Below are 21245 nucleotides of genomic sequence, written 5' to 3'. Positions count from 1 at the left end.
TTATGCCTCAATAAAAGTTTTCAGAAACCTGCTTGCTCAGTGGAATTTAGTTTTTTTTTTCTTTGATGTCAGCTTCTTGTAGGTGTTAATACTGCTGAAGCCTTGAACAGTTCAAAATAGGAGAGAACGGGCCCTCTGGGTCTATGCCTTGTTCACAGAGTCATAAACAAACATATTGCTTCCATATCAAAAGCCAGGATTCTTGAAATTTCATGCGAGGTCAGACCACAGTGAGATTAAGTGCAGCTCTAATGCACCGATGGTTTTCTTGCAGTGAAAAGAGCTGATGGGCTCCCCAAGTGTCTAACTTAATAATAAAAAGTGACTTGGGTACTGAGCATCTAAATTTCCTCATAACTTGACAATCTCATCTTTGTGGGATTTTAAATTCTAAATTGTATCATTGTAGCCAAGCAATTTATAAATCAATAGGCTTCATGAGTATAAAATGACAAATGTGGGATTAATGTTTCCCTCTGGATATTTAAAATAAAATCATGCTTTAATAATTGCCTATATTTTAGCCAATGGTAAAGATATATATGTACATATATATATATATATATTCTGAGCCCTGGTGGCTCAGAGGGTAAAGCGCCTGCCTGAAACGCAGATCAGGGTTTGATCCCTGGGTTGGGAAGATCCCCTGAAGAAGGAAATGGCAACCCACTCCAGTACTCTTGCCTGGAAAATCACATGGATGGAGGAACCTGGTAGACTACAGTCCATGGGGTCGCAGAGTCGGACACGACTGAGCGACTTCACTTTCACTTTCACTTTCACTTTTCATATATATTCAGTTCAGTTCAGTCACTCAGTCATGTCCTACTCTTTGCAACCCTATAGACTGTAGCATGCCAGGCTTCCCTGTCCATCACCAATTCCTGGAGCTTACTGAAACTCATGACCATCAAGTCAGTGATGCCATCCAACCATCTCATCCTCTGTCGTCCCCTTCTCCTCCCACTTTAAATCTTTCCCAGCATCAGAGTCTTTTCTAGTGAGTCAGTTCTTCATAGCAGGTGGCCAAAGTATTGGAGCTTCAGCTTCAGCATCAGTCCTTCCAATGAATATTCAGAACTGATTTCCTTTAGGATAAACTAGTTGGAGCTCCTTGCAGTCCAAGGGACTCTCAAGAGTCTTCTCCAACACCACAGTTCAAAAGCATCAATTCTTCAGCACTCAGCCTTCTTTATAGTCCAACTTTCACATCCATACATGACTATTGGAAAAACCATAGCTTTGACCAGACGGACCTTTGTTGGTCAAGTAATGTCTCTGCTTTTTAATATGCTGTCTAGGTTGATCATAGCTTTATATGTATATATGGGCTGCCCAGGAGGCCCTAGTGGTAAAGAATCCTCCAACCAATGCAAGAGACAGGAGACATGCAGGCTGGTTGGATCCCTGGGTTAGGAATCCCCTCCTTATAGTAGGAAATGGCAACCCACTCCAGTTCTCTTGCCTAGAGAATCCCATAGACAGAGGAACCTGTCAGCTACAGTTTATAAGGTCACAGAGTTGGAAACGACTGAAGCAACTTAGCATGTACACACAAAGATATGCATATATATATGTGTGTGTGTGTGTGTGTGTGTGTATATATATATATATATATATATATATATATAATGTAAAAGAATAGACACAATTCATTCCTTACTAGAGATCTTGAAATTCCACCTAAGGCTTGGAATTCTTTAATATACATAATATTTCTAATTATTTTAATTTATATTTTAAAACAATTTAGCCTATTTCCATTGTTACCCTATCATCTAAAGGAATCCATCTAAATGAATTTGAGTAAATTGTGATTTGGTCCTCAAAGAATTTTCTCTTAGCATCTATTCATGAGCTCAGATTCCACGGTAGAGGTTGTACTTCAAAATTCCCAGCACTTAAATCATTTGTATAATAATAACCATACAATAAAAATTATTAATATTTAAATGCATACATGAAAACAAATAATTGACTTGTTTACTGTAACAGCTACAAATACTGTCTGTTGAGTAGTAACAAGATATTTAACATAATAATAAAATGTATCAAAATCCTCAACTATCTACAACCTTATCACTTTATGACCAGTTATACAACATTCAGAAAACTAAAATCACGGCATCTGGTCACATCAATTCCTGGGAAATAGATGGGGAAACAGTGTCAGACTTTATTTTTGGGGGGTCCCAAATCACTGCTGATAGTGATTGCAGCCATGAAATTAAAAGACACTTACTCCTTGGAAGAAAAGTTATAACCAACCTAGACAGCATATTCAAAAGCAGAGACATTACTTTGCCAATAAACATTTGGCTAGTCAAGGCTATGGTTTTTCCAGTGGTCATGTATGGATGTGAAAGTTGGACTGTGAAGAAAGCTGAGTGCCGAAGAATGGATGCTTTTGAACTGTGGTATTGGAGAAGACTCTTGAGAGTCTCTTGGACTGCAAGGAGATCCAACCAGTCCATCCTGAAGGAAATCAGTTCTGAATATTCATTGGAAAGACTGATGCTGAAGCTGAAACTCCAATACTTTGCCCACCCCATGCAAAGAGTTGACTCACTGGAAAAGACCCTGATGCTGGGAGGGATTGGGGGCAGGAGGAGAAGGGGACGACAGAGGATGAGATGGCTGGATGGCATCGCCAACTCGATGGACATGAGTTTGGGTAAACTCCAGGAGTTGGTGATGGACAGGGAGGCCTGGTGTGCTGCAATTCATGGGGTCACAAAGAGTCAGACATGACTGAGTGACTTCACTTTCACTCTCACTTTCTTTTCATACAAAGATTGGGGTTCCCCTGGTGGCTTAGCAGTAAAGAATCTGCCTGTTGTGCAGAAGCTGTAGGAGATACGAGCTTGATCCCTGGGAAGCTCTTGATCCCTCAATAAGATGCCCTGGAAAAGAACACAGCAACACACTCCAGAATTCTTGCCTGGAGAACTCCATGGACAGAGAAGTCTGGCAGGATACAGTTCATATGGTCAAAAAGAGTTGGACAGGACTGAAAGGACTTAGCATGCATTCATACAAAGATCACAGTAACTGGTAGGTTTAGGTTTAGAGGGTTTTGCACATCTAGAAGGCATCAGGATTTAGGCTCAGACTCAGTCAATACCAGAAATGAACAGGAATGCATGTCAAAAATATTTAACTGAAAGTAATCTTCCTATTTAGCTATGCTAAGGACAAGGAAACAACAGCCAACAGCCAGTCCACCCTGGCATCAACTCAGTTTGGGAATTATTTACTGTCAAATGAGTCCCTGGGACTGCACTAAGCATAGTGACGGAATAGCCACTGTCTGATTTCACATCATGCACACAGTGCCATGGCTGGAATACAGTAGTGGTAGTTGGGGTACATCTTTGCAGGAGGGGATGGGAAGAGTTCCCCAGGCAAAAAAGCCCAAGGCAGCAAGTAGCTTGGGGCATTCAAAGGACTTAAACTAAAACTCTGCTAGAGAAAATAGGAAGGGAGTGAGTGAAACAAGTTAGATGGAAGAGATAGGGGCAGAATGTGAAGAGTTTCAGAAGAATTTAGATCATATTCTAAGTCAAGGAATGACACATTATGACTTATATTCTGAAAACATTGTTTGGCTGAGTTGAGAATTAATATATATTTAAAGTTAAAATTGACAGTTTTAAAATGATAAATTAGATACTATAGATGAAAAAGAGGAAAGATTAGAACTCCTTTTTAACAATTTTTGTGCACTTCACACCTCTTTTTTGTGTGTTCGTCTGCTTCCCACAGCCAGCACTTCTGATTTGGGGGTAAGTGTTGATCTCCAGCTATTGGTACCAACTTGACTTACAGGCATAGAAAGCTTAGATCCTGGGAATGCACATGCTGCTGGGAGAGTATTTAACCAATGATTAACAAGCAAAAGAGTATGAAAGCTCCAACTCCCTTCCTAGGGTCAAGACAACCCTGAGACTTAAATTACAGACCTGAGCTTCCTTGAGAGATTCTATGGAATTTTGCCTGACATTTCATTCCTGCTAGGTGTCTTTTCCTATCATCTTTGAATCCCCAACTTCTTTACTCCCTTCCCCCATGAGCCCTTTCTAATAAGTCATCTGCAAGGACTCCTGAGATATGCTTCTAGGCCTCCTAACCCAAGACAAGGAGTCGATGACTCATAGGTTTATGACGAGCAACTTCACAGATGAGTGGGAGCGGAAACAGACAGTGATCAATAGCAGTGTTTGAGATAACCAACCACTGTCGTGTAAACTCCCTTGCTCCAACCTGCTTTTGAATGCCCTCTTACATCTTCAATTCCCTTGTCTCTCTCTCCTCAGTCCTATACATCTGACAAAACTCTAACCCTAGACAAACCCTGCGCGCATGCATGCTCAGTTGTTCATTTCTGTCCGACTCTTTGAAACCCCATGGACTGTAGCCCACCACGCTCCTCTGCCCATGAAATTTCCCAGGCAAGAATCCCAGAGTGGGTTGCTATTTCCTCCTCCAGGGGATCTTCCCAACCCAGGGATCGAACCCACGTCTTCTGTGACTTCTGCACTGGCAGGTGGATTCTTTACCACTGAGCCACCTGTAGATAAATCCTACTCTGTTTGTTCACAGCAGCACCTGCACAGGTCATTAAAACTGAAGGAAAGTACATGGCTATGCCAACAACAACACTATTTTTCAGATCTATATAACACAACTGAGGGTAACCCATACAGCTAATCTGCTACATTTTGGTTCTCTAACATTCAGCATTAAAGAGTTCCTCACCCTTTAAACATTATTCACCAACAGGTTTTGGTTTATGACCACTGATTTCAAGCAAGTCTTTCCCAAAGTCAAGAAATGCTACCGCCGTTCCATGTTCCATTATTTATCCCAAGGTCTTAGAAGACCATTTCACATCTACTCCTCTCTTCTCAAATCTCTTCCCTTCTCCACCCACATCCTGATGATGTTTGGCTTCCTATTTCACTAAGAAAGCACAGCTAGTGAGAAGAGAACTTTCTCAAGGCTCTATCTCAAGACCTTTGCAATTGCTATTCTTTTCTCTGACTCTTTGCTCAGCCATCTGCATATATTACTTCTCACTTTCTTTACGTCTCTAACGTCATCACATCCAGGAGACTTTTCCCTGATCACCCTGTAGTACCCCCTGTTATGCTTATTTATTTTGAACTACAGCACTTATCACCATTTGGTACATTATATGATTCTGTTTATATTTCCTATTTTTCTTCTCCTTCCTCTATGAGTTTTATGATTTTGTTTGTTTTTGTTTTACTGCTCTGTCTTCAGCACCTAGAACACTGTCTGACATAAAGTGAGTTCCCAGGCATTATTCACTGAAAAAATGAATGCATAGGAAAGATACCCAAGTCTCCAACCAAATAATATAGCAGCTGGGCATTCTTATTATTCAAGTATATTATGTGTATTTTGGCAAATATTTTGAGTTTTAGTATTTTATCATTAACTCAGCATTCTGATTAGATAAATTGTGTGTGTGTGTGTGTGTGCGTGTGCTAAGTTGCTTCAGTCATGTCTGGCTCTTTGTGATTCTAAGGACTGTAGCCCACCAGGCTCCTATGTCCATGGGATTCTCCAGGCAGTACTGGACTGGGTTGCCATGCCCTCCTCCAGGGCATCTTCCCAACCCAGGGGTCAAACCTGCATCTCTTACATCTCCTGCACTGGCAGGTGGTACTTTACCACTAGCACCACCAATTATACTGGATATTTAAATTTCTAGAATATTTATCCAATTTTTATTGAATGAAACAATTATGTAATGAGTCATCAATTACCGAATATTGGCTCACAAAATTTGTAATAAGAAACTCCAGATTTTCTATCAACAACTTTTTAGCCAAATGCATCAGTTCAGTTCAGTTCAGTTCAGTCGCTCAGTCATGTCTGACTCTTTGTGACCCCATGGACTGCAGCACACCAGGCCTCCCTGTCCATCACCAACTCCTGGAGCTTACTCAGACTCATGTCCATTGAGTCAGTGATGCCATCCAGCCATCTCATCCTCTGTTGACCTTTTCTCCTCCCACCTTCAATCTTTCCCAGCATCAGGGTCTTTTCCAATGAGTCAGTTCTTCACAGCAGGTGGCCAAAGTATCATTTTGAAAAACTGGAGGCATTTCCGGACAAGGAAGATAAGCATAGTCTGTTTAGTACCAAATATGACTTCTATGATTATAAAACAACACTATTTTTCAGATATAACACAACTGAGGGTAACCCATATGGCTAATTTGCTACATTTTGGTTCTCTAACATTCAGCATTAAAAGAGTTCCTCATCCTTTAAACATTTATACACAGAGATATGTGTAGGGACACACCCCTGAATCTGGTATTAATTCTGTTTGGCAGGATAACAGAGGAAAGAAAAGCTCAAATTATTAGCATAGACACACAAAACACTTGCAGCATTTGGCTGTCCTTAAAGATTCAGATTCCTGTGTGGAATATCACCCTTTATTGATTTTTTGGAAAAAGTATTCTGAAGAACAGATAAATGATTTCCCATAACAGCCTCAGCTTGCCTCAATGAATCATCAATCCAAAAACACAAATGGGAAGAACGAGTCCATTTAAAACAGACTGACTTTCTCCAGATCTGGGACATTTATTTCACAGGTAGAGCAACTGCAGAGTTATCAGGGCTTTGGCCAATAGATCCTGAAGCCAATCAATAGAAGAACTGGGTGAGAACAGAGCCCAGTAGTCTTCCTACACTCCGATATTTTTCAGTCATATTCTCCAAGTCTGAAAGTTTTCCATCATGAAAAATTTTCTCTTGAGAATGTGAAGTTTTATTTTAACAGCATCTTTATAAATTATACATTTATAATAACTACAAAAATGCTTTGTTTTCATAACCAGAAAAATTAAACAACATCAAAGCAACTGACAGATGTCATATAATCAAAGAGCCCTTCTCAGGATCCATGACATTTCAAGTTTGGGCAACATTACAGGACATCACTCTATCCTCCACATTTACTCACAAGGTGACCAGTATGTGTTTTTAATAGTTTCATGCTGTGAGTCTTGTCCCTCTAATCCCAGCTCGCATTTTCCATGCACAGAGCCTGTCCTACTGCCTCTCTTTAGCAGATACTCTGGGCTGGGTCTAGGCATATGAGCTCACAAAAGGATATCCTGAAGGGAACTAAAGCCCAGTGGCACATCTATAAAATCTTTGCCACTCAGCTCAATAAGCATTATATTCTTCCTACCATGTGCAAAGAACTTTCTTAGGTACTGCAAAACTTATGATGACCACGACTAACAAGTTCTCTGACATGAATGAAGGCATCTACAGCCTAGAACGGGAAACAGACAAAAAGAGCTCTATTATGAAACTGGCTGCGATATGTTTTGTAATTGGAATCGCAGTTCAGACGTTATAAATTGATTATCTAGTTAATATCTAAAATGTTTAGCGTGGGTTTCTTTTCCCTATTTTTAATCTCTTTTTTAAGGTTAATTAATAATATCAGAAGCTGAAGCTCCAATACTTTGGCCATCTGATGCACAAAGTTAACTCATTGGAAAAGACTCTGATGCTGGGAAAGATTGAGAGCAGGAGGAGAAGGGGGTGACAGAGGATCAGATGGTTGGGTGTCATGATCAACTCAAAGGACATGAGTTTAAGCAAGCTTCGGGAGATAGTGAAGGACAGGGAAGCCTGACATGCTGCAGTCCATGGGGTAGCAAAGAGTCAGACACAACTGAGCAACTGAACAACAATGGTATCAGATAACTATAATAGAGAAGATTTCAAATATTTACATCTTAATATTCTACATTAAGAAGTTATTTTCCCAAAGGCAACCATGTCTGGAACATATTAGGTAGACATTGAACAATGATTTGTTTAATGAATGAATAATTGAATATGAAACAGCATTTGGGATTATAACTCCAAACCTGGAAGTAGATTTTAACTTTAAGGAGAATTTTAACTTTAAGTTAACTTTAAACTTAACTTTAAAGTTAAATTAAATCTTTAAGGATAATGAATAGATAGCTTTCATCAGTTCTAGGTTCTAGGTTTCAGGGATTAACTAGAGACAGAACACAGGTTGATTACATCTCAGAGGAAAATGTGTTTGCCCTTCAGTCAGTTTAGTTTGTGCAAAACACTAGAGAATTCTAGGTATTTCTTCCTGGTTTCCTGGAAATACCTGTTATTCGAGAGACCTACAAGAGCTGTCTTCCCTCTGAAATGTTGCAGGACACAGCCCAGGCTGAGCCTGCTGTTCTTCTAACAAGATCACTACTGCTTTGTAACAAGGCAGTGTCCTCACACAGGGAAGGGAGTGAAGTGTCAGGGCAAGACTGCAGAAATGATGTGTGGAGAACAACATGAGTTCTCAGCTAAATCTCACTCTTTGTCTCTATGACTATTTTTTATTGATCTTCTATTTTTATTGAAGTACAGCTGATTTACAATGGTATGTGAATTACTGCTATACAGCAAAGTGATTCAGTTATACATATATACATATATGAAATTCAGATATACATACATGTATATGTATGACTGAATATATGTATATATATTTACTTTTATATCCATATTATTTTCCATCTATGGTTTACCAAGATGCAAGCTTTCATATGTAGAACAGATAAACAAGATTCTACTATACAACACAGAGAACTATATTCAATAAACTTTGTTCCTTATTGTTGTTCTTACTGAAGACTCACCAAGATTAAAACAAAACTTGAGTAATAACCAAATAGGAATTGGGAGTTCATCCTTAATGTACTCCATTAAGAAAACATAAATTCTTAAGCTAAGGAATAGGTTAGCAAGTGAAGTTAGTAATTGGAAAAAAATATCAGTTAAAAATTCAACACCCTCTTTGTTTTTATACTGTGTTTTTCAAATGTGTATAAGACATTTATCACTAAACCTTTACATTTAATGAATACCATTATATAGATAAAAGTAATTTCATACATCAAGAATGTAATAATGAAGAGTTACATTTCAAACACGACTTTGAATTTACCTGAGGTAAATCCATTATTTTATCCTTCAATTACTACATAATTGACTTTTTAGCCGTGGTATAATTGATATCCACATAAAAGACTTTCCATTAAACAATTCTGGAAATAAAGCTACTGTAATACGTCTATACAGAATTTGATTTTTCTCACTTAAAGGACTTTTCAGCTGCAAAAATGTCTTTGCTTTCAAAGCACCTCTGTTTCATGAACTGTGACAAAGTGAAAGGTTTCGACGTGAACATTCTCCTAGTTAACTTTTGCCTGATATTGACTTTAATGATTATCCTGATGAAAAATCACACCAAATGTTTGCATTTGAGAAGTCACTTTTCCCCCCACAGATTCTAGGAGAGAGTGGGAAGAATCTGAAGCAGAGAACTGAAGGATAGAGTAGGACTCACTGAGTATCAGTAGAAATAGAAAATTGCTTTTGAACATTATTACAGACTTCCTACAGATTCTTGAATCATCAGGAACACAGACTAAGGGGGAATCAATTGTGATTATGTTTCTGGTGATCATTGCCAGTTTGAAATAAGCACTTTCACATTTATTTTTAAATAATTGAGAACTGAGTTTATTTTTAAATGTTGGCAAAGGTAGCTTACAATCAACCCACACAGTCTAGTCTCAGTGAATCTTAATCAAGCTCTAATCTCAAGACAGAGTGGGCTTTCCAAGTCTTTTGGTGACTAATTCAAAAGTCAGTATCCTAAAGAAAGGCAGGCATGGAGGTGAATAAAGGATCTGTATGCTACAGTGGTGGCATCTGACTTTAAAATAAGGGTAATTTCTTACGAGCAACCAGAGCAGAGTGCAGAGCTGGTGAGCTTTGAACCCACATTACAAAGCAAGGGGAGATATGTTCCTGCCCTGGTGTGGCGTGGGTGTCACCAGGAGAGATATGCAAGCTGTTTTCTAAGTTCCCACTGAAAAGATAGATACCTGCATCTCCTATCCTAAGCAGGAGCTCAAAATGAAAAGGAAAACAACTTCAGCCTCATATTAAATTTGAGTTATGGTGCTACAGAGAAGCTGATATTTCCAGGAAGAGTTGTAACTGCAGCAAAAAGGGCCATTTGCTTCCAACTTTGAAAGAATGACGGCCCACCAGGGTCTCGGTACAGCCCACCTACCTGCAGCTCTCAGCTTTTCACACAAAAGAGCAGCTTTTTGCCATTCTGCTATTGGCCAAAAAAAAAAAAGGTGCAGTCTTGAAGAGGTTTCTTGGTGTAACATTAGCAGTTAATCAGATAATTGCCGAACCTCTTGCCAATAGCCTGCAGCCATTTGCTGTTCTGAATAATAAGTGGATTACTAATTTCTTCATCCTGGCCCTGAGCCCCAACTCCTGCTCCCTCTGCTGCCTCCTGCCTCCCCACTGTGTCAGCAACCCCACTCAGAAGCTTATGCTTTCTATCCTTCACATAAACCAAGATGTAAATTGTTGCTTGTAGACCCCATAGGTAAATCCTTCCAGCATTTAGAATGCAGAGGTTGTGGGCGCTCTTATTTTTTTCTCTAGAAAGCCTACTTTCAACTGCTCCCAGGTTATCAGAACCAGACCACAAGGGGAGAGGGCAGTGATGTTGTTCATTTCTACAAAAATCATGATTGTTTGGCATAAAACAGACAGTATGATGCTTGTTGAGTCTTTGCCACAGGGAGTTGGATTTGTCTATCCTTGAGCACCTTAATTGAACACCCATTAATTGCAAGCATTGCCATAGATAATTCAGAAGAAGCAAAGTAAGACATAAGTTCTGTGTATCCCAGGTAATCCTGTCCTACAGAGGGCAGAGATCCCTACATAATAAGTAAATATAAGCAACAATGAGAGAAGCAGAAGAGAAATAAAAAACTGTGCTACAAGAAACTCTAAGAAAAGAGAACTGACCTGCTCAGACACTCAGAAAAAACATTCTGCCGAAGAGGGTTGTATTTGAGAAGCCTGGGCATGGGCTGGGATTGGGAGATGAGAAAGACACCCTAGGAAGAGGGAAGAACTGGCATAAACCTAAACCTTCTCCAGGTTCACTCACTTATTGGGTTCATTGCATATATCAGGCACTCTGCTGGTCTCTGGAGATGCGGATCAATAAGACAGTCACACCCTCAGGCAGGGGACAGACAAGTAAACAAATTACTAAAAGATGATGTGAAATAGGGCAAAAAAATAGGTTCAAAGTGGGGAATATATATATATATATATATATATTTTTTTTTTTTTTTTTACTGGAGCATGGGGAAGAAGAGATAATATGCATGGAAAGATCAATTAGCGCCAGAGTAAAGAGCCACAAAAGCTATAGGATAATGAACTAATGACTCAGGAGCTAAATGTGGAATTGGAGATTTAAAAAAAGGCAGGGTAGAGTCATGAAATATTTCACAGGGAGAATCACTGGGAGGCGAGGGGGAAAGAAAAGAAAGCAAAAGCACTCTAAGTTATCTCTGAAATTTCCTCAACATAGCTTTCATAAAATTAAACTCTAAACTATGCCCTTTAAAAATGTTAGGATTCAATTAAGGTTGTCCAAATTTAGCAAAAAGGGATCAGGAAGATATAGACCAATTCTCATGTGAAAAATGATACCAGGAATCAAGCAATTAACTCACAGGCATGTAGAGCTAGAAAATAGCCTAGAAATCACTTAAACTACCTTCCTCATATTGCAGCTGAGGCTATAAACTCAAGAGAGGGTGAATGGCTTTTCCAGGGTCATACATTTAAGAAAGCTGACACTAGATCTAGAAGGGCTTTTTCTGAGTTCTGATTCAGAGCCAACTAAAGCCAGGGTTCTATTGTGCAATTTAAGTTTGCACAGTGGTGCCAACCAAGACTTCTACACCAAAAATGATGCCCTGGTTTCCGCGGCTGTCATCCTAACAAGCTGGCATCCATCCATCTGGTCTCTTTTCCTCGAGCCCTAACCCACTTCACAAGACTACTGGAATGCTGTTTCTGAACATTCATCTGATCACACATTTTCCTTCAGAAAGCCCTGAGTAGACCTTATTTTAGAAACGACTTGGCCAACACCTAACACTAGCGATTGCACCCCCTCGCAGCACTTTTCTTCACTGTACCAGTACCTCCTACCTTCACAACTCCTGATCCAGCCAGTCAGTGTAACAGACATCCCAAGACAAGCCTGTACGCCTTTGCTGACACTGTTCCCTCTGCTTGGATGGCCTTTCACAAATAAGAAGCAAATGGGTGCAATCAAGTTTTAAGAGGTGCCCTGAGAAAGAGCTGGACAGAATATGGCAGGACACAAAAGAGGGAGCAACTTCTTCCATTTGTCATGATCAGGAAAGGTTTCATATAAAGCTGTTCCTTTGAGCAGAGTCTTAATGATGAGTAGGTGTTTCACAGCCAGATAAAACAAGACTTAAGGTTTCAAGCTGCTTTTGTGCTACAAATACCACAGTAGTTGTGACAGACACTCTGTGGCTTGCAAAACCACAAACATTTACCATCTGCCCCTTAACAGAAAATGTCTGCCTATTTCTTTCTTGGCTATGAGCCCTTGGAGATCACAGACAAATTCTTTTTTTACTGTCTTGTTCTTAGTACTTAGCATTTAATTGATACTCAACAAATGTTAGTTGAATAAATGAATGAGAAAAAGTAAATATGTTACACATTTTCTAGGAAAGAAGACAAGGAGACAAATGAAAAAATTTAGAGAAAGGCTCTTCAATAGAGCTTATATTTTTTAAAAAATTATATTAGCTTGGTCAGTTTTTTGATTAATATGGAACCATCTCAATTATCCACAATAGTTCCTTCTGCCCCTGACTCCATATAGTTGAGGTTTTGCTTCTCAGGGTTGACACTGAATACTTTTTTTTAAAGATTTTTTGACGTGGACCAGTTTTTAGAAGTCTTTCTTGAATTGGTTACGATATTGCTTCTGTTTTATGTTTTGGATTTTGGCCGTGAGGCATGTGGATCTTAGCCCCCTGACCAAGGAGCATACCCACACCCTCTGTATCAGAAGGCAAAGTCTTAACCATTGGACCACGGAAGTCCTGACATTGTATGCTTATAGAAGGACTCGAGTGTGATGGTTCAGCGAAGATGAGAAAGAAAAGTTCCCAAATATGACAAACTTTCTGTATCCATTTTGACAGCCAGCAGTGAGTACGAAGAGTCTAAATTTCTTTAGGATCAAGGACTCAGGGGAAGTCACCCACATCACGGGTGACACAAGCAGCTTACATACCTGTTCATTTGTCAGAAAACCCCTAATGCAGTGGTCACCACTGTATAGCCTGGAGCAGGAATTTATCACAAGGAAATTGGTTCCTAAATGTAAAATTCAATACATCAAATTCTACCAGGCAGACCAGAGAGAGAGACAGAAAGTAGATTTAATATTGCATTTGACCATCAGAGCTCCTATACATTCACCATTATTTACCCAAAAGCCTTCAGGGAAGCAGAAGTGACAAGTAAAACTTTATTCCCCTGATGAATTTTTCAGGGCCATTCTTAATATTGGAGCTTTCAAGATGAGAAATGATTATATTTGACTGGTCCTCAAAGAATCTCATCACAGAACAGGCCCACATCTAGGGGCAAGATACAAATGGATGGGACTTTCAACCTGGACTCCAGCCATTCAGTCACCAAAATGTATTGGAGCAGAGTTTGGAGATAGGTATTCCCAGAAATAAAAGAAAATACAGAGCCTAGACCTTGCTCTTGGGTAACCCATAGGGGAAATGGATTAAGAACAGAGATACAGGGGAAATTACTCAGCCTAAGAATGATGATAAATGGAAAAGAGTGGAAGGACTCTCATTATCAGAGCTCTGGAGAGGAGGCAGAGTTATTAAGAAAATATTCTCCATGAAGGAGGCAAAGTTTAAAGGGTCTAAAATGGTGTGGCTTGGCAGAGAAGGATGCTAGAAGGCAACTGCAAAGTGAGGTGCCTGGTCTGAAATCCATGGCAGGGAGTAACAAGAGATGAAAGCAGTGAGATGTGGGCAGGTAATTAACTCCAGCAGGCCTTGAAACATGTGCTGAGAAGCACAGGTTTCATAATAAGAATATCTTATGGTTAGAGCAGTGTTGCTTTGCAAATCATATTCATGTACATTATTTCCTCCCAGTAACCTAATTTCTGTAGATTGAAATCCTCTATTATACTTCATCCTCTCTGCTTCACCTCATCTTCAACACATCACCTATCTAACCTCTAAACATATGCTGAAATGAAATTTCTTCTGGGGAAGGTTTCCTTGACTCCTAGACTAGATCTGATCTTCATTTTCCCTTCGATTATTCTCAGAATACCCTGTGAAACTCCTAAGGAAGGTAACCTAGAGATAGTATGGTTGTGCCATTCCCCAAACTTCTCAGGAACTCAAGCCCACTCCAGTCTTTCACTCCAAGACCCAAAGAAGTTACCCATATTCTCATGATCCAAGATGCAGCTGTAACCAATACTACATTCCGATCAGCAGAAACAGAGGAAGGGACAAAAACAAGGGACAAAGGATGCCCATCAGATGCTCCTGGGGAAGGCTGTTGGAAAGTGCCCCATGATATTTTCACATTTATCCTATCCATCAGAACTTAGTTACATGACCTCCTTCATTAAAAAAAAAAAAAAGGGTTGGTAGCAATGGGTGGACCTAGAGATGGTCATACTAAGTGAAGTAAGCTAGACAGAGAATGACAAATACTATGTGATATCACTTACATGTAGAATCTAAAAAAAAGTTTTAATGATACAAATGAATTTATATACAAAACAGAAATAGACCCACAGACATAGAAAACAAGATTATGGTTACCAAAGTGGAAAGAGAAAAGGGAGGGATAAATTAGAAGCTTGGGATTAATGTATACACACTGCTATATGTAAAACAGATAACCAACAAGGACCTTCTGCATTGTACAGGGAACTATACTCAATATTTCATAACAACACACAAGGGAAAAGAAAGAATCTGAAAAAATAGATATATGTATATACAACTAAATCACCTATTGTACATATGCAACTAACACATTATAAATCAACTACACTTTGATTTAAAAAAAACAGCATATTGACAGCTACAAATTCTGCTACTCTGGAATATAAGGGAAAAAAACTATTAGAGGACAACTAGCAGTCTCTTGTTGTTGCTCAGTAACTAAATCGTGTCCAACTCTTTGCAGCCCCATGGACTGCAGCATACCAGGCTTCCCTGTCCTTCACTATCTCCTGGAGTTTGCTCAGACTCATGACCATTGAGTCAATGATGCCATCCAACCATCCAACCATCTCATCCTTTTTCATCCCCTTTTCCTCCTGCCCTCAATTTTTCCCAGCACCAGGGTCTTTTCCAATGAGTCAGCTCTTCATATTAGGTGGACCAAGTATTGGAGCTTCACCTTCAGCATCAGTCCTTCCAATGAATATTCAAGGTTGATTTCCTCTAGGATTGACTGTTTTGATCTCCTTGCTGTCCAAGGGACCCTCAGGAGTCTTCTCCAACACCACAGTTTGAAGTCATCAATTCTTCGGCACTCAGCCTTCTTTATGATCCAACTCTCACATTCATAAATGACTATTGGAAAAACCATAAACTATATGGACCATTGTCAGCAAAGTGATGTCTCTGCTTTATAATACACTGTCTAGGTTTGTCATAGCTTTTCTTCTAAGAAGCAAGCGTCTTTTAATTTCATGGCTGCAGTCACCATCTGCAGTGATTTTGGAGCTCAAGAAAATAAAGTCTGTCACTGTTTCCACTTTTTTCCCATCTATTTGCCATGTAGTGATGGGACTGGATGTCATGATCTTAGTTTTTTGAATATTGAATTTTAAGCCAGCTTTTTCACTCTCCTCTTTCACCTCCATCAAGAGGCTCTTTAATTCCTCTTTGCTTTCTGCCATAAAGGTGGTGTCATCTGGCAATCTTGATATTTCTCCTGGCAATCTTGATTCCAGCTTGTGCTTCATACAACCTGGCATTTTGTATGATATACTCAGCATAGAAGTTAAATAAGTCGGATGAAAACATACAGCCTTGACATACTCCTTTCCCAATTTGGAACCAGTTCATTTTTCCATGTCAGATTCTAAGGGTTGCTTCTTGTCCTGCATATATATTTCTCAGGAGACAGGTAAGGTGGCATGGTATTCCCATCTCTTTAAGAAGTTTCCAAGTTTCTTGTGATCCAAACAGTCAAAGGATTTAGCATAGTCAATGAAACAGAAGCAAATGCTTTTCTGGAATCCCCATGTTTTTTTCATGATCCAACAAATGTTTGAAATTTGATCTCTGGGTCCTCTGCCTCTTTGAAACCCATTTGGTACATCTGGAAGTTCTTGGTTCACGCACTGTGGAAGCTTAGCTTGAATGATTTTGAATATAACCTTGCTAGTGTGTGAAATAACTGCGATTGTATAGTAGTTTGAACATTCTTTATCACTTCCCTTTTCCAGTCCTGTAGCCACTACTGAGTTTTCCAACTTGTGATACTGAGCAGCACTTTACTGAGTGTAGCATTTTAAAAGCATTACATTTTATGATTTTAAATAGCTCAGCTAGAATTCCATCACCTCCACTAGCTTTGTTCCTTGTAACGCTTCCTAAGGCCCACTTTGACTTCACACTCCAGGATGTCTTCCTCTAGGTAAATGACCACACCACTGTGGTTATCCAGGTCATGAAGACCTCTTTGTATAGTCTTCTGTGTATTCTTGCCACCACTTCTTAATATCTTCTGCTTCTGTTAGATCCTTATGGTTTCTGTCTTTTTTGTGCCCATTCTTGCATGAAATGTTCCCTTGATATCTCCAATTTTCTTGGAGAGATCTCTAGTCTTTCCCATTCTACTATTTTCCTCTATTTCTTTCCATTGTTCACTTACAAAGCCTTTCTTCTCTCTCCTTGCTAGTCTCCGGAACTCTGCATTCAGTTGGGTATGTATTTCTGTTTCTCCTTTGCCTTTCGCTTCTCTTCTTTCCTCAGCTATTTGTAAGGCCTCCTGAGATGGCCACTTTGCCTTCCTGCATTTCTTTTGGGGAGGTGGTTTTAGACACAGCTTTTGAGGTGCTAGCCTACTGTGCTCCCCCTTTGCCTGAAGAACACAGCTTTCTACCATGACAGGCTCCATAATTCTGTTTGGCATTGGTGCACAGTGAGTCAAAATTTTGCCAACAAACCTGGGGCTCGCCTGGGATCTGCTCATGGGCAGGAGGTTCTGCAGGGCCCCTTGGCTTGATCCAATGTTTAGGGGTTTCTCTCCTCACCAGGCTCCTCTGGGAGAGTGGAGGTTTGGAGGATTTCTCTGAGGCTAGCACTCTCTTACACAAGTCCAACACTTGACAGTGAAATTAACTATTTGTAAGCCTATATTTCTAGATTATTTTTTTGGTCTGTTAGCTTCACTGGATAATGCACAGTGTCAGAGCAAGAGCTGAACCTACTTTGCTCACCAAGTTATCCTCAACACGTAGCATGTTGCCTGGTGCTAGATACAAGATACAGATAGCTGTCAAAAAAGAAAAAAAAGATGGTTGAATGAACGTTGATGACAGTAGGTTTGCTGCTGCTGCTAAGTCGCTTCAGTCGTGGCCGACTCTGTGCGACCCCATAGACGGCAGCCCACCAGGCTCCCCCGTCCCTGGGAGTCTCCAGGCAAGAACACTGGAGTGGGTTGCCATTTCCTTCTCCAATGCATGAAAGTGAAAAGTGAAAGTGAAGTCGCTCAGTCATGTCCAACTCTTAGCAACCCCATGGACTGCAGCCTACCAGGCTCCTCTAGGTTTAAAATGTGCCAACTGCATAGAAAAACAATACTGAAAATCTGTTCTTCAGATTGTATGAGAGGTACTGTATATAAAAGGATGAATAAAATAAGGTCATCTTGTGGTGGGGAAAGAAAAGCTTTCACTTCTAGTGTTGGCCTTCAGATAGCACATTGTCTCTCCAAATGATACATGATTGATCAGGCTAGGGGGCTTCCCTGATAGCTCAGTTGGTATAGAACCTGCCTACAAATACAGGAGACCCCAGTTTGATTCCTGGGTTGGGAAGATCTGCTGGAGAAGGGATAGGCTACCCACTCCAGTATTCTTGGGCTTTTCCTGTGGCTCAGATGGTAAAGAATCTGCCTACAATGTGGGAGACCTAGTTTAAAGTATGACCATTGCAATAATTTCTATATTAGAACAAGAGAAATTGCCATATAACAAAGGAATGCTTTTCTGAGATTAGGAAATAATAGTGAGGGTCTAGATTAGGGAGATGAGATGAAATCCTAGAATCCTTAAAGTCACACAAACAAAATCGGAAGGTTAAGTGGTCCCGTTGTCATTCAGTTTCTCAGTCGAGCCCAACTCATTGCGACCCCATGGACTGCAGCACATCAGGCTTCCCTGTCATTCACTATCTCCCAGGGTTTGCTCAAACTCATGTTCATTGATTTGGTGGTATCATCAAACCACCTCATCCTCTGTCTCCCGCTTCAGAACACATCAAATCTGATGTCTCCCAAAGTTGAGTGAGCATGAGAATCACCTGGGGAAAATTTTAAACTGCCCCTCACCCTCTGAACCCTAAGGCCTAACGAATCGTTATCTTTAAACACGAGGCTGAATAAGATTTTTCCCAAGATGTCCAAGTTACTCTTGTTCATAGTTATGCAATAATAGTTCACCACACCTCTCACACTTCAATCCCATACTTAAACTCACAATTTTCACTGGAAAAGACCCTGATGCTAGGAAAGATTGAAGGCAGGAAGAAAAGGGGATGATAGAGGATGAGATGGTTGGGTGACATCACTGACTCAATGGACATGAGTTTGAGCAAACTCCAGAAGATGGTAAAGGACAGGGAAGCCTGGTGTGCTGCAGTCCATGGGGTGCAAAGAGTCAGACATGACTGAGAGATTGAACAATGACAAGGATTTCATGGCTTGCTTCATGGCAAGCATCCAAAACGGAGAGCCTATGTACTTAGTCCTGTCTGACTCTTCGCAACCCTAGGGACTATACCTAGCCAGGCTCCTCTGTTTATGGGATTTTCCAGGCAAGAATATTGGAGTGTGTTGCCATTTCCTCTTCCAGGGGAAAATAGCAAGGGAACCCACTAATTCCTCTTTCTGCAGAATCCTAGAGGAAATTCAGTGTATCACTGGGGCATTGTAGCTAAAATGGATGGATACAGGCCTTGGTACTATATTCAGCTATTGGACATGGATCCTTGGGAAAACTTTACAAATTTTCTAAGATTCATTTTTTCTCATTTTTTCATCTGTAAAATGAGAATCATCAAAGTATAAGCTCAGTAGGTTTTGTTTTGTTTGTGGTAATAAAATGAAATATGTAAGCTGTTAGGACAAATTATTATTTCTTCCAGTTTTTTTTTTTAAGACAATGATACCCAGTGTAAAATGTTTTTATAACAGTGAACAGAAATATTCTAAAAGATTTGCAAAACCCTAATAACTCATAAGAAACTTACATAAACAATTTGAAAAATAGAAGGAATTATTATTATTCAAATGGGAAAACACACATATGAGTTGTTTTGATCCTTGTATACTTGTGGTCATAGCTGTTGTTTAGACTCAAAGTCATGTCTGACTCTTTGCAACCCTATCAACTACAGCCTGCAAGGTCCTCTGTCCATGTCATTTCCCAGGTAGGAATACTGGAGTGGGTAGGCACTTCCTTTCCCAGAGGATCTTCCTGACCCAGAGATCAAACCTGCGTCTCCTGCATCGCAGGTGGATTCTTCACTGCTGGGCCACAAGGGGAGCCATGTTTATCTGGACTTTTCACCAAATTACGAAAACCTTTTTTCTTCACTCATTTGCCCATGGAAAAGTGACAACTTCTGAAAGTTAGACAATGCAATTATTTCTTGTCAAGATATTATAAGATTACTTTGGCAAACTCTGTGAATTAGAGGTCTCTGTTTATGATGAATTTAGAATTTTTAGATACAGAACCGACTATTTCTGCCTCATTTTCTCAGTTTCCAGCTGTCAGTCAAAGATGGGCGAGTAACAGTGACCACTTGTTTCTTTTTTTGATCCTCATGGACCTTAGAACAAAATGTAAGGGGACAGATTATACCCTGCAAGCTGAGGAGTATCAGTTATTTTTGGTGAACAGAGCCAAAGAAAAATTTGAGACATTATTGGGGGTGCTAGTGGTAAAGAACATGCCTGCCAATGCAGGAGACATAAGAGATACAGGTTCGATCCCTGGGTTGGGAAGATCCCCTGGAGGAAGAAATGGCAACCCCTTCCATTATTCTTGCCTGAAGAATCCCAGGGACAGAGGAGCCTGGCAGTCTACAGTCTAAAGGGTCTCAAACAGTTGGACATGACTGAAGTGACTTAGCTTACAAATGAAATAAAAGAAATGAAATAAAAGAAATAAAAGAACGGGGCTTCAAAATACTACCTGTCAGAAGAAAGAAAACAGTAGAGGGTGTTTTCCACAACTCCCATGGCAATGCACTGCACCAGTAAAGGGCTGAGAAAGGATACTACAGGAAGATTAAATAGTATCTTGAACAGTGATATCCCCAGAGATCTTAGGCTTTTTTTTTCCAGGCCTAAAAATTGCCAGAATTTCGAGTAAATCACAAAAGCAATTGTCATCGAGCACATTCGCAGCTGCTCAAACAACTATTTTAAGGCGAGGGAAGCTGGCAGGCAGAGGGAGTCAGGATAAAATGAATCAGGATGGAGAATATAAAACAGGGTGAAAAAAATGAAGGGCTGTGACTTCTAAGGTAATTCGGCCTCTGTGTTTGCATTTATAGAGAAGATGGTTGATGGGATCGTCGTAAAGTATGTTTTAACCATTTTAAGGCAGGACAGTGTTGCTGTTGAGACTATGGGGAAGAAAATCATAGATCAGTTTCCAAGACAGACTCCAGGTTTAACTCCCTCACAATTTCTCCAATGGCTCAGAGTTGAAATTTTTGTACAGGGATGCCTAAATAACTAACAACCTCTAAGCCTTAAAAAAAAACTCAGAATTTAAAAATGATGACAGGGGGAGCAATTGAAAGGGCTGCACAGAAACTCTTTACTGAGTGTCCATTCATGACACCATTCTGAGACTAACATTGTAGACAGAGGAAAGTGAAGTAAGTCTCCCCACTGTTGTGATGGACATCATTTGTGTCATAAACATTTGGCAAAGCAGAAGTTAGTCATTTCATCATGACACTAATTCA

At 39.9% G+C, this 21245-nt stretch overlaps 1 long non-coding RNA gene across 1 annotated transcript; it reads left to right on the top strand.

Annotated features, from left to right (window-relative positions):
- The first annotated feature begins 14994 nt into the window (after positions 1–14994).
- Positions 14995–21036, top strand: LOC120862082. Its single transcript, XR_005720693.1, has 3 exons — positions 14995–15241; positions 18882–18890; positions 21025–21036. It is a non-coding gene; the product is annotated as an uncharacterized LOC120862082 (long non-coding RNA).
- The last annotated feature ends 209 nt before the right edge of the window (positions 21037–21245 follow it).

The sequence above is a fragment of the Oryx dammah genome, unplaced genomic scaffold, assembly GCF_014754425.2.
Source record: "Oryx dammah isolate SB20612 unplaced genomic scaffold, SCBI_Odam_1.1 HiC_scaffold_1, whole genome shotgun sequence".
Taxonomy (NCBI): domain Eukaryota; kingdom Metazoa; phylum Chordata; class Mammalia; order Artiodactyla; family Bovidae; genus Oryx; species Oryx dammah.
This window is presented reverse-complemented; position numbering and strand designations above follow the sequence as displayed.